The sequence below is a fragment of the Pyrus communis genome, chromosome 5, assembly GCF_041283825.1.
Source record: "Pyrus communis isolate YQ-2024b chromosome 5, ASM4128382v1, whole genome shotgun sequence".
Classification (NCBI taxonomy): domain Eukaryota; kingdom Viridiplantae; phylum Streptophyta; class Magnoliopsida; order Rosales; family Rosaceae; genus Pyrus; species Pyrus communis.
Genome location: NC_142569.1, coordinates 8231252 through 8240409, shown reverse-complemented (window position 1 = coordinate 8240409; position 9158 = coordinate 8231252). Strand labels below are relative to the sequence as shown.

The following is a 9158-nucleotide window of genomic DNA, read 5'->3' as shown; positions in this document are numbered from 1 at the left end:
TAATATACGTCAATATATTATTAATTATCTCAAACTTATGTCCAAGTCATTTGGTTTTAAATTTGAGTGGGGATCCGAATCACGTACATATACGAGCTCCATTGTATGAAAGATTGAACTAGTCTCATTAATATTTGACTTGGCATGCAGTAGTCAGTTCAATGCCAAATAATTACTAATTCAAAAAAAGGCTAAAACGCGTTTAGGTATATGCGGTGTAGCCTAGTCGCACAATATATAAAAAGGGCTAGCTTAGCTAATAGCTACGGAACGAAGGAGCCAAACTTCATATCTCAAGTAATTAAAATGGTTCACAAGGCCTGCAGCGTTTACATGATCCCCTTCTTTCTATTGCTACTGTTCTCATCAGAATTAGTCTTTGCCAATGTTTCTGAAGATCCAATACACAGTTACTCTCTCTCTCTCTCTCTCTCCCCCCCCTCTCTCTCTCTCTCTCTCTCATGCACGTATTGAATTCTAGTTTAGGTCTGATAACTATTTCATTTGCGATTTTTTTAAATGAAAATTAAAAGCTACTTTTTTGATATTTAAAATTCGTCTTGATTTCTATTTTTTGTTTTTAATTTTTAGTTCTCAAACAAATTAAAAAAATAAAAATAAAAACTAGAAAAGTGAAAAGGTAACCAGCCTTTAACATCTATATATGTCAACTAATGATGGAAGTTTCTTCTTATCATTGCATATGATGCAGGGAAGATGATGATTAGGAGGTCGCAGCATCTGCAATTGCAAGTGGAGACCATTTTGGCAAAGAAACGGGCGCAAATAGGCGTACCAATAGTTTCTAACCCACCTGGAATAGGAAAGTAAGTCCCATGAGCAGGCCATCTAGGACCCATCAGGGATCGCCCCGATTGTAAATTTTTTTTATTTTTATTCTTGAATAAAATATTATTCAAAGTTACATCACGGGAAAGTTTTTCATGTTACATGTTTAAGGAAAGAAAATAAGTCAACGATTCACTTAATAGTGATAATAGCTAGGGTCCTAATGTAATTATCAAGCAATCAGGATGTATAAAGCCATGTATCATTGTATGATTCCATATCAAGTCCATTACGTACGAAATTATATTCATCTGCAAACTCCATTTTCCTTTTAGTTTTCACACTACAAGCATTGGATGATTTAGAGTGGTTTGGTAGAGAAATTTTTCACGGCTTGGTATACTAAATGTCATAATATAATTGGTTAGAATTTTTTTTTTTTTTTTTTAATTTCCAACCAATTGTATTATTACAGCTTTGTACCAGACCGTGTTCTCGACACACTAAAAAATGTCTCGGTCTCGTGAATCCATACCCCGTCCAATGCTCGTAGCATAGATGTGGAACCCTTACATTACATCATAACAAGTATGGCAGTTATTTCGTTCTCATAAACTTGATAAACAAAGTAACATACGATTTTCGTATTCAGTTCATGCGTGTTCGGGTTGTTCTCATTTTTATGCCCTCTACTTTTTATTCAAGCAATTGCTCATCTACTTCATCTGTTCGTTAAATTTCAGATGTTTTCAAACTTTTATGCTTCAAATATGTTTAACACTTTCTAGACATCAGCAACTAACCAAAGTTTCTTAATGTTTTTATTTTTGGTTCCAGAATTAACTGAGTTTTAGTTAGTATATCTAAGCAGCACCATTGATGTATGGTAAGCGGTTTGATTATATATAAACTCCTGGAAGAGGTGTATGAGAGTGAGTGGCGACGTTAATTACTAAATTAATCATGACTTTAATTCATTTCATTAATCATGATAAATCTGCATTTTAGGGGAGAAAGTGAGAATGATGTCGAGTTTCAGATGACAATGGAAGAAATAAGCCAATAAAAGGTCGCACGCTCTTTTGCTACTGTTTATTTATCACTTAATGGGTTATGTATAAAGGGAAATATTTCTTCATTTTTAGGGAGAAAGTGCTAGCAACAGTTGCAGAAATATTTCTATTTGAACATTTTCACTTCTTCAAATATCACCTGTCATTTTTTGACAAAAAAATAAGACCTTTAATGCTTTTGGTTAAAAATTGATTGTTGCTCGCACTCAGAAAGGCCGATGCCAAAAAAGTGCTGAATTTGTGAATTCTTGAATGCATTGTGTGAATTTGTAAGAGGGTTTCCTGTGCATTTGTGAAAAGTATATTGAATTGTTGAAAGTATGGCGTTCAGTTCTGTTAAAATTGAGAGTCTTTTGGGTATGATTACTGTCAAACTACAAGAAGATAACTTTGTAAAGTGGAGCTTTCAGTTTAAGTTGGTTCTTAGGGGATATGATCTTTTTGATTTGTTTAATGGGGAATCTCAGTGTCCATCAAAGTTTATCATTACTCTTGATGCTGGTGTGACAAAAGAAATTACAACCTATAATGAATTGCTCAAGAAAAATGTTTCCTTGTTTAGTTTGTTAATAGCAACACTTTCGGATGAAGTTATGGATCATGTCATTGGCTGCAAGAATTCACAGGAAGCATGGAAAGGTTTGGAAGAGAGATATGCATCTATCTCAATTGTGAGAATCAATCAACTCAAGACTGAATTTCATATTGCACAAAAAGGGGCTGATTCAGTGGATAAATTGCTTAGGTTGCAGCGTATTAGAGACCAATTAATTGTTGCAGGAGAAAAGATCACTAAAAATGATTTGGTGATTGCTGCTTTATTTGGATTCCCAATAGAATTTGAGATGATCAAGACAGTAATTATTGCAAGGGAAACTCCAATTTCATTGAAAGATTTCAGGGCCTAGCTTCTTAGTGTTGAGGGAAGTATTAAGTCAAAACTCAATACCTTGTCTAACTCAATGTTTGCAAAGTCTGTTCAAGGAAGTTCTTCAGGTTCACAAAGTTAAGGAGGCTACCAAGGTTATGAACAAGGTGAAGGCTCTCAAAGAAATCAAGGGGAAAATGGTTTCAATGGAGGATCTAGCTATGGAAGTAATGGTGGAAAGACCTTTAATTCACAACAAAGGTCTAACTACAACAATAGGAGGTTCTCTGGTGGAAACAAGGGCTCAACAAACTTGGGAATTGGTACCACCACCAAATGATAGATCCATTATTGGCAGCAAATGGGTATACAAACTCAAAACAAATCCAGATGGTACTATCTCAAGGCACAAAGCTAGGCTAGTGGCACAAGGGTTATCTCAAGAACAAGGGATTGATTATTCAAAAACCTTTAGCCCTGTTGTGAGACACACCACAGTAAGGATACTATTGGCATTTGCTGCAATCAATTATTGGGATTTAAGACAACTAGACATCAAAAATGCATTTTTGCATGGTGAATTGCAGGAGGACATTTACATGAAACAACCTCAGGGTTTTGTGGATATGACTAATCCATCTGATGTATGCAAACTCATCAAGTCTCTATATGGACTTAAACAAGCTCCAAGAGCTTGGAACTCCAAATTCATAAGCTACCTACCTGCAATGGGATTTAAAGCTTCAACGTCTGATTCAAGTTTATTTGTCAAACAGTGTGGTGGTGCAATGTTATCATACTATTGTTATATGTAGATGATATTATAATCACTGGTTCTAATTCAAGGAAGGTGCAAAATGTCATCACGGAGTTATCTAAGGTGTTTGAACTCAAAGATATGGATATTTGTGTAAATCAATCTAAGTACATCAGAGATCTTCTTCATAAAGCTGGAATGGAATCTTGTAAGCCAACACCAACACCATGTAAGCCACACAGTCCAATGCTAGTAACTGAAGGAGAATTGTTGACCGATCCCAGTTTGTATAGAAGTATTGTAAGATCTCTGCAATATCTAACCTTTACAAGGCCATATATTGCATATGCAGTAAATTATGTACGTCAGTTCATGGCTTCACCTACAGGGGTACATTTTGGGGCAGTTAAAAGGATTTTAAGGTTTCTAAAAGGAACTATGCAAAATGGTATAACATTTTCAACTAATACAGAAGTGGGAATCACAACATTTAGTGATTCATATTGGGCTGCAAACTTGAACACAAGGAGGTCAGTCACTGATTATGTAGTCTATATTGGGAATAAACCAGTGTCTTGGCATTCAAAGAGGTAGGATTCAGTTTCAAGGAGTTCTACTTAAGCTGAGTATAAGGCATTAGCCTATAATGTAGTTGATGTAGCATAGATACAAAACATTTTAAAAGATATGGCTACTTTGCTACCTTTTCCACTGTGATATATTGTGATAATAAGTCTGCCATTTGACACGCCTCGATCCCGATGTCCGTGGGACATCAAGATGGTCACGTGCTGGCCTACACCCGAGGGTGACGAAAGCCATTTAATTAATGCGTAAGCTGAGAACATGGAAAACATGCATATAAATTTTGTTCGAAAACTAATATAATAAAGTAATATTCAACTGTCAACAATGAAAAAACATAATGATAATGCATGACATGTTCAGAGCATAATCTAATTCAGAATACAATGGAAGATGTTATTATAATGACGTTAAAGTAGAAGAGATGGCACGATGTCACTGGTAGGGGAATGCCTCGTAGCTCGGGTTGTAATCCTCGTTTCTATGTCCTAAGGGGGTGCAAAACAAACATGAGTGTACCAAGTTGTTATATATATATATATATATATATATATATATATATATATATATATATATATATATATATATAATGCTGAAATAGTTATCAACATACTAACTCGCAAAGTTTTAATGAAAACATCGATAGCATAATACGTAATAAGTTTTTCGAAAGCCTAGCATGCCATAAAACCTTTCCAAAACATATCTCGTATATAGTGTGATAAATAGTGATATCCAATAACAATATCTCCCGGCGCAATGCCAACTTCTATGTCTCTGCACCTGTAGCCAGAGATTATTTCTCCTAGCCCAATGCCAGCTCCATGTCTCTCGACCCGAAGCCAGAGATTATTTCTCTGGGCCTACAGCCAACAACCATATACATCGCCCATGGCGGAGTAGTGACCACTAGATAAGCACAAAACCATTGAACATAGTCTTTCCAAATATAGGTACATATATCTCAAGAACATCTTCAAAGTATAAAGTCATCCATTATCAATACTATAAAGAAGTGTGCAAAAGCACGTTCATAAGCAGTATAAAGTCATCTATCATCTATAGTACAAAGAACATGAGTTCGATAAAATATGAAATATTCTCAGTAAACATAATATCTCATAAAATGTTTCATAAAACGTAATCATTAAATCATGCTTTTCATGTATGCATGTCTACTATTAAACCATGCATTTTAGAAGGGGTTTACTCATAGATACTCTATCATCGTAGAGCTGTATGAAATAGGAATGACGGAATCGCCGTTAATAGTGTCACCTAAACACATAAAGTGTACAACTAACAAAACTACACTCAAACAATTGAATTTCAGGAAACAGACGTCATAAACGGATTCGAGACGTCGAAAAACATAAAAATGGACCTTCGGTACGGTCACGCGCCTCCCTATACACCCTCACGCATTGTCACAAGGTGGCAGCTCTGGCGGCCGTCGTCAACACCGCCGCGGACGGTGGCGCGTGTACCCCACGCATAGGCACCGGCACGTACCTACGCACTGGCCACGCGACTGGGCTAGGGTTTTGGACCTGGTTTTGGGCTTGGGTACATGGGCTTGGGCCCAAATTCACACTGCCCGAAGGCCTAAGCTTATAAGGGTTTTAGGTTTGGTCCTAATAGGCCTTGGGCTAAAGTCCTAGCCCAATAGCTTTTGGGTTTTTAATAGAAACCAAATAAATAAAAATAGGTGGGTTGGGCTTAACGGGCCTGAGGCCCCGGGTTTTAAATGGCCCAAAGGGCCTGGGTTCACTGGACTTGGGTCATTCGACCCGTTGCTCATCGGGGAGGAAGGCCAGAGCTTCCCGAGCTCCGGTCATCGTCGTATGGTTACTTCAACGTATGATCTACCTACGAAATTAAAGGTAGAGATGAGAAGGAAAAGTTAGTACCTGAGGTTTGCCGTGAAACGGCCCAAGACAGCCGGATTTAGGCTCACACACCCACGGCTCACCGGACCTGGGTTTGGTGTTCTCTAGGTGCGCTAAAGCTTCATGAAGATGGTGGAGAGGGAGGAGGGATCCTTGCAAGGGTGAAGGTGGTGGTGTCTCACTGGTGGTGGGTTCGATGGTGGCATAAGTAGTTCGGGAATGGAGTGTGCAAGAGAGAGATAGAGTGAAAGTGAGAGAGAAAAAAGTGAGCTGAGAAAGATCAGGGAAAAAGAGAGATAAGTTTGTGACTTGCCACGTGGTAGGCAGTGAGAGGAAGAAAGGTTTTAGAAAATCTGAGAAAGAGATTTTGATTGGATAAGGATAGGGGACTAAAAGGCAAAATTACATAAACTTTTAGGGGAAATGTAAAATTACAAAATACTGTTGGGGAGGGGTTTTACACCATTGCTCTGAGTGCAAATCCAGTGTTTCATTCAAGGATTAAGCACTTAGACACAGATTATCACTTTGCATGAGATAGGGTTCAAAAAGGGGACTTTCAAGTTCAATATTTGCCCACTGAAGATCAAACTACAGACATATTAACAAAAGGGTTACATAGTCTTTCTTTCTTGAAGCACTTATGCAATCTCAAACTTGGGATCCCAGTTGAGGTTGAGGAGGGATGTTGACTGATATATACATCAGCATGTATGTTTACACATCAGCAAGGCAGTTAGTTGACACATTAGCAAGGTTGTTAGTCTGTTGAGATTGTAGGAGTATAAGGAAGTTAGTTAGTTGGTTAGTAGCTTATCAGTGAAGCAAATGACATCTGTAACTTGTGTAACAAACTCCTCTCTGTAATTGGTATTCATTCAAAGCAATACAAAACTTCAGTCATTCACTTTCTCTCTCTAAAGTCTCTGCAATTGTTCTCCATTTACTTCTTTTACAATTCATAGCTTAGTGTTAATACAACATATATTACTGCTTGAATTAATTTAAACTAATTTGAATTACGGGGGTGTGAGTTCGAATTTTGGTGCAGAAAGAGAAACACACAATTTTCGTCAACTTAGTTAAGCTTAAGTCCCAAATTTTAATTTCTTGGACTAAAGCTTGAGCTGACTTTAATTTGTATTATGAAAAAAAAAAAAAAAAAAAGTGCTTGATAGCTAATGCAGTTCCATGCATTTTTTTTGGAGCTGCTGCTTCTATTTTGGTGTAAAATGACATGGGGCTAAAAGTACATTGTTGCCCCATGTGATAGTAATGCTGCATGAAATGGTGATTAGTCTGCCTTAAAGAAAATTATAATTGCTAATCATTTGCTTAAACTAGGTACTTTTACTGAAAGTTCTCTCCATGTGAAGGTCTTTCTCTCTGTGCAAGAGGTTTTCTCACTTTTTGTGAGTTAGTGCTCCCAATTTCGGTGAATCGTTTAGCCATCGGTTCTATGCAACGACCCATTCCGGAGTTTACGAAACACAGAATGTTGAGGGCAATTTGTAATTTCACGTTTGGGAGATATTTGTATTTTTGTCTTTAGTGGACCTTGTTTTGTGAGCCACTAAGGGCCCAAATGTTTCCCTTGTCTCTCAGCTCTCTCTCTCTTCCCTCTCCCCATCACTCTTTCCTTCCCTTCACTCTCTGTAAAACTCTCGCTTTTCTCATTTCTCTAATCTCTCTAACCTCTCATCTTCAAGAAAGCACACAAACACAATAACAGCAGCAGTAGCTGCAAACCATCATCCCTCACCCTTCATGTGAACCCCATGAACCCAGAAACGGCAAGGGGACTCTTTCCTAGTTTTCCAGCAATACCCGTGAGTTTGTAGGCATTTTCGACCATCTCTAACAACCTTTTTGGCTTCCAACTAGGTATAATTTTATTCCACTCGTCTTAAACTTCGTTTTGACATATTATGGGTTTGATTTGCTAAGAATTGAAGAAGTTATAACCTCTTAAAGTTTACCCAGTTTAAGGCAACCCCCATGGCTTTTAAGCCATTTTCCAGCCAGACAACTGCAAGTTGGCTATCAAAAAGGTATCATTCTCTTTGTCTCATCAAGAAGTATCATTTTTGTTTTTGAATCACCTGATTTCGTGGAGTATTGAAGAAGTTATGAACTTAAAGTTTACCCAGTTTCCGGCGAGTTCCCTAATTTTCCCACAGACCAATCACATTTCAGGCCATTTTCTGGCTATCTTCAACAACCTTTGGGCTTCCAAATGGTATAATCTTGTTCTACACTTTCCTAGCTTCATTTTGATATTTTATGGGTTGAATTTGGTTAAGAACCGAAGAAGTTACGAAGCTTTGAAAATTGCCTAGATTTCCGGTCAAAAACCCAGTTTCCAGTGGATTTTCCAACGACAAGGTTGACCCGACCCGTTGACCTGAATCTGACCCAACCCTGACCTGTTGGAATATTCTTCGAAATATTCCGTTAGGGAATATTCCTATTGACTTTTCGTTGACTTTTATGAAATTTGCGCGGGACCCCCACGTAGGGTATTTCGACGCCCTGATTCCAAATTCGCACTCCGTTTTCCAAATTGAATCATCTTAATAGGGTTTTATTAATTGGTCCCTTTATGTGCTTAGGTGCGTTTATTAGTGGCGTTTCCGTCCTTCCTTGTTCGAACGGCTCTTTGGCGACAGAGTATCTGTGAGTGGACCCCTTCCAAAATGCATGATTTAATTACTAGAAATGCATACATGAAAAGCATAATTTTTATGACTACGTTTTATGAAACATTTATGAGTTATCGGATTTACGTTTTATGAAATATCATGCTTTATCATTTTTACATTCTTTGAAATACACACATACACACACATATATACACACTTATGAACATGGTTTATGATGACGATTTGAGCTAGAACGCTCCTATGATTTATGATATGATGTTTGAGCTATTGAGCTTCAATAAGATATATTTTGGAAAGATTATGTTTATGATTTTCTGTGCTTACTTAGTGGATATTCATTTATATATGCCTTTGGGCAGACGATGTAGGGTCTTCGGGCAAATGATATTTATATATGCATTTAGATGGGTGATGTAGGGCCTACGGGTGGAAGATTTATGTCTTCAGACGGGTGATATAGGGCCTACGGACGGAAGATTTATATGCCTTGGGGCGGGTGATGTAGGGCCTACGGACAGAAGATTTATATGCCTT

At 37.6% G+C, this 9158-nt stretch overlaps 1 long non-coding RNA gene across 1 annotated transcript; it reads left to right on the top strand.

Moving 5' to 3' along the window:
* The first annotated feature begins 271 nt into the window (after positions 1-271).
* LOC148696678 (uncharacterized) lies at positions 272-1099 on the top strand. Its single transcript, XR_015962008.1, has 2 exons — positions 272-409; positions 713-1099. It is a non-coding gene; the product is annotated as an uncharacterized LOC148696678 (long non-coding RNA).
* The last annotated feature ends 8059 nt before the right edge of the window (positions 1100-9158 follow it).